The sequence below is a fragment of the Aethalodelphis obliquidens genome, unplaced genomic scaffold (assembly GCF_003676395.1).
Source record: "Aethalodelphis obliquidens isolate GAN/ISIS:26980383/991018 unplaced genomic scaffold, ASM367639v1 scaffold8, whole genome shotgun sequence".
Lineage (NCBI taxonomy): Eukaryota > Metazoa > Chordata > Mammalia > Artiodactyla > Delphinidae > Aethalodelphis > Aethalodelphis obliquidens.
The window spans coordinates 57,181,627-57,186,313 of NW_020837952.1; the positions used below are offsets into that span (position 1 = coordinate 57,181,627).

The window sequence follows — 4,687 nt, forward strand, 5'->3', positions numbered from 1 at the left end:
ATTGCGGTGGCTTCTCTTGTTGAGGAGCACAGGCTCTAGGCGCATGGGCTCCAGTAGTTGCAGCACGAGGGCTCAGTAGTTGTGGCTCATGGGCTCTAGAGCACAGGCTCAGTAGTTGTGGCGCACAGGCTTAGTTGCTCCGTAGCATGTGGGATCTTCCCGGACCGGGGCTTGAACGCATGTCCTGCAATTGCAGGCGGATTCTTAACCACTATGCCACCGTGGAAGCCCGCCTCCTTGACATTTTTTAACAGCTATGTTGAGATGTATTTCACATACCGTACAATTCATCCACTTAGAGTGTACAATTCTATGGCTTTCAGTATATCCACGGACTTGTGCAACCATCACAACTACAGTCAATTTTAGAACATTTTTACCACCCCCAAAAGAAACCCGGTACCCGTTAGCGGTCACTTCCCACTTCCCCCCAACTTCCACAGACCCTGGAAACCACTAATCTGATTTCCGTCTCTATGAATTTTGCTTATTTCTGCACATTTCATAAAAATAGGATCATACAGGGAATTCCCTGGCGGTCCAGTGGTTAGGACTCCACACTTTCACTGCTGAGGGCCTGGGTTCAATCCCTGGTCGGGGAACTAAGATCCCGCAAGCCATTTGGCACGGCCAAAAAAAAACAAAAAACAAGACAGGATCATACAATACATTACCTTTTGTGACTATAGTGGTGTGGTTTTCTTTTTAACACCTATGCTGGGGTATAATTGCTTTACCTTTGTGTTAGTTTCTGCTGTATAACAAAGTGAATCAGCTATACGTATACTTATATCCCCATATCTCGTCCCTCTTGCGTCTCCCTCCCACTCTCCCTATCCCACGCCTCTAGGTGGTCACAAAGCACCGAGGTGATCTCCCTGTGCTATGCGACTGCTTCCCACTAACTATCTATTTCACATTTGGTAGTGTATATATGTCAATGCCACTTACCCTTCGCCCTCCCTGTGTCCTTGAGTCCATTCTCCACAGTGGTGATGTTTTATGCTTTCAAGTTTCATCCAGGGCTTCCCTCGTAGCACAGTGGTTAAGAATCCGCCTGCCAAGCAGGGGGTTCAAGCCCTGGTCCGGGAAGATCCCACATGCCACGGAGTATCTAAGCCCACGAGCCACAACTACTGAGCCCACGTGCTGCAACTACTGAAGCCCGCACGCCTAGAGCCCCTTGCTCTGCAACAAGAGAGGCCACCACAATGACAGACCCATGCACCACAACGGAGAGTAGCCCCCGCTCACCGCAACTAGAGAAAGCCCGTGCATAGCAACAAAGACCTAGCACAGCCAAAAATAAATTAAAAAAAAAAAGTTTCATCCATGTTGTAGTATGTATCAGTACCTCATTCCTTTTAATAGCCAAATAATATTCCACTGTATGGGTATACCACATTTTCTTTATCCTTTCATGCACTGGTGGACATTCATGTTGTTTCCACTTTTAGTTATTATGAATAAAGCTTCTGTGAATATTCATGTGTAAGTTTTTCTGTTGATTGATATTTTCATTTCTCTTGGATATATACCTAGGAGTGGAATTGCTGGGTCATATGGCAACTCTATGTTTAACTTTTTGAGGAACTGCTAAACTGTTTTCCACAGAGCTGCACTATTTTACACTCCTAGCGTCAATGTATGAGGATTCCAACTTCTCCACATCCTCACCAACACTTGTTATTGTCTATCTTTGATTATAACCAACCTAGTGGACATGAAGTAGAATCTTATTGTGGTTTTGGTTTGCATTTCCCTGATGACTAATGATGTTGAAAATGTTTTCATGTGTTTATTGTTGATTTGTACATCTTCTTTAAACAAATATCTGTCCAAATCCTTTGCTCACTTTAAAGTTGAGTTATCTGTTCATTTATTATTGGGTTGTAAATGTTCTTTACATATTCTGGATACATGATTTGCAAATATTTTCTTCCATTCTGTGGAATACCTTTTCACTTTCTTTATAGTGTCCTTTGAGACACAAAAGTTTTTACTTTTTTTTTGATGTATAGTTGATGTAAAATATTATATAAGTTTCAAATATAAACATAGTGATTCAAAATTTTAAAGGTTATACTCTACTTATAGTTATTTTAAGGCTTTTAATTTAATTTAATTTATTTATTTATTTATTTTTGGCCACAACACGCAGCATGCAGGATCTTAGTTCCCCAACCAGGGATCGAACCCGTGCCACTTGCAGTGAAAGCGCAGAGTCTTAACCACTGGACTGCCAAGGAACTCCCAAGGGTTTTTAATTTTTGATGAGGTCCAATTTATTTATTTTCTTTTGGGTGTTGTGCTTTACGTGTTATACCTAAGAAACTGTTTCCTAACCCAAGGTCATGGAGATTTAGTCCTATGTTTTCTTCTGAGGGATTTTATAGTTTTTAGCTCTTACATTTAGGTTTATGATCCATTTTGAGTTAATTTTTGTGTATGGTGTGAGGTAGAGGTCCAGCTTCATTATTTTGCTTGTGCATTTCAGTTATCGCAGCAGAATTTCTTAAAAAGATTATTCTTTCCCTCATGAATGGTCTTGACACCCTTGTTGAAAATCAATTAACCATAAATGTACAGTTTATTTCTGAACTGTCAATTCTTGCCCAATGATCTATATGCCTTTGCTTATGCCAGTACCCTCTCAAGTTTTAAAATCAGAAAGTTTGAGTCCTCTGTTTTCTTCTTTTTCAATATTGTTTTATCTATTCTGGGTCCCTGGCATTTTCATTTAAATATTAAGATCAGCTTACCAATTTCGCTTTAAAAAGCCAGCTGGGATCTTGGTGGAGATTGTATTGAATCTGCAAATTAATCAGTCAATCTTAAAATGTTAAGTCTTCTGATCTGTGAATATGTCTTTACATTTATTTACATCTGATCTTAATTCCTTCAACAATGTTTTGCTATTTCCATTGTACAAGTCTTACACATCTTTTTTTAAAGTTACAGCTAAGTATTTTATTCTTTTTGTTGCTATTTTAACTTGAATTGTTTTCTTAATTTCATTTTTGGAATGTTTATTGCTAGCGTATAGAAATACAATTGATTTCCATATATTCATCTTGTATCTTGCAACCTTGTTGAACTCATTTATTACTTCTAATAGTTTTTTAGTGAGTTCTTTAGAATTTTCTGTACACAAGATCATGTCATTTTTAAATAGAGATTGTTTTACTTATCCCATTCTAATCTGGATGACTTTTTATTTATTTATTTTATGACCTATAGTTGATTTACAATGTGTTAATTTCTGCTGTACAGCGAAGTGATTCAGTTATACATATATATATTCTTTTTCATATTCTTTTCCATTATGGTTTATCACAAGATATTGAATATAGTTCCCTGTGCTATACAGTAGTACCTTGTTGTTTATCTATTCTATATATAACAGTTTGCATCTGCTAATCCCAAATTCCCAATCTATCCCTCCCCCACCCCCCACTTTGGCAACCACAAGTCTGTTCTCAATGTCTGTGAATCTGTTTCTGTTACGTAGATAAAAGTTCATTTGTGTCATATTTTAGATTCCACGTATAAGTGATATTATATGGTATTTGTCTTTCTCTTTTTGACTTACTTTGCTTAGTATCATAATCTCTAGGTCCATCTGTGTTGCTGTAAATGGCATTATTTCATTTTTTTATGGTTGAGTAGTATTCCATTGTATATATGTACCATATCTTCTTTATCCATTCATCTGTCAATGGACATTTAGGTTGTTTCCATGTCTTGGCTATTGTGAATAGTGCTGCTATGAACACAGGGGTGCACGTATCTTTTTTTTTCTTTTTTTTTTTTTTTTGCGGTACGCGGGACTCTCACTGTTGTGGCCTCTCCCGTTGCAGAGCACAGGCTCCGGACGCGCAGGCTCAGTGGCCATGGTTCACGGGCCCAGCGGCTCCGCGGCATGTGTGATCTTCCCAGACCGGGACATGAACCCGTGTCCCTTGCATCGGCAGGCAGACTCTCAACCACTGCGCCACCAGGGAAGCCCTGCACGTATCTTTTTGAAGTAGAGTTTTCTCCGGATACATGCCCAGGAGTGGGATTGCTGGATCACATGGCAACTCCATTTTTAGTTTTTTGAGGAACCTCCATACTGTTTTCCAGAGTGGCTGCATCAATTTACGTTCCCACTAACAATGTAGGAGGGTTCCCTTTTTTCCACACCCTCTCCAGCATTTGTTATTTGTAGTTTTTTTGAATGATGGCCATTCTGACCAGTGTGAGGTGGTACCTCACTGTAGTTTTGATTTGCATTTCTCTAATAATTAAAAATATGGAATGCTTTGGGAATTCCCTGGCGATCCAGTGGTTAGGATTCCATGCTTTCACTGCCGAGGGCATGGCCAAAAAAATATATATATATGGAACGTTTCACGAATTTGTGTGTCATCCTTGTGTAGGGGTCATACTAATCTTCTCTGTATCGTTCCAATTTTAGTATATGTGCTGCTGAAGTGAGTACCTGGATGACTTTTCTTTCTTTTTCTTGTCTGATTACCCTAGCTAGAACCTCCAAAACAACGTTTAATAGGAGTGATGACAGTGGACATCCTTGTCTTGCTCTTCATCTTAGGGGGATGTCATTCAGTCTTTCACCATTAAGTTTGATTTTAATTATGCGTTTTTCATATATTCCCTTTATTAGGCTGCAGAAACTCCCTTCTAT

General features: G+C 39.1%; 1 non-coding gene across 1 annotated transcript; it reads right to left on the minus strand.

The window, feature by feature from the left end:
• Positions 1 to 4,376: 4,376 nt before the first annotated feature.
• LOC113621377 (U6 spliceosomal RNA) lies at positions 4,377 to 4,483 on the minus strand. The gene has a single exon (XR_003433163.1). It is a non-coding gene; the product is annotated as a U6 spliceosomal RNA (small nuclear RNA).
• Between the last annotated feature and the right edge of the window lie 204 nt (positions 4,484 to 4,687).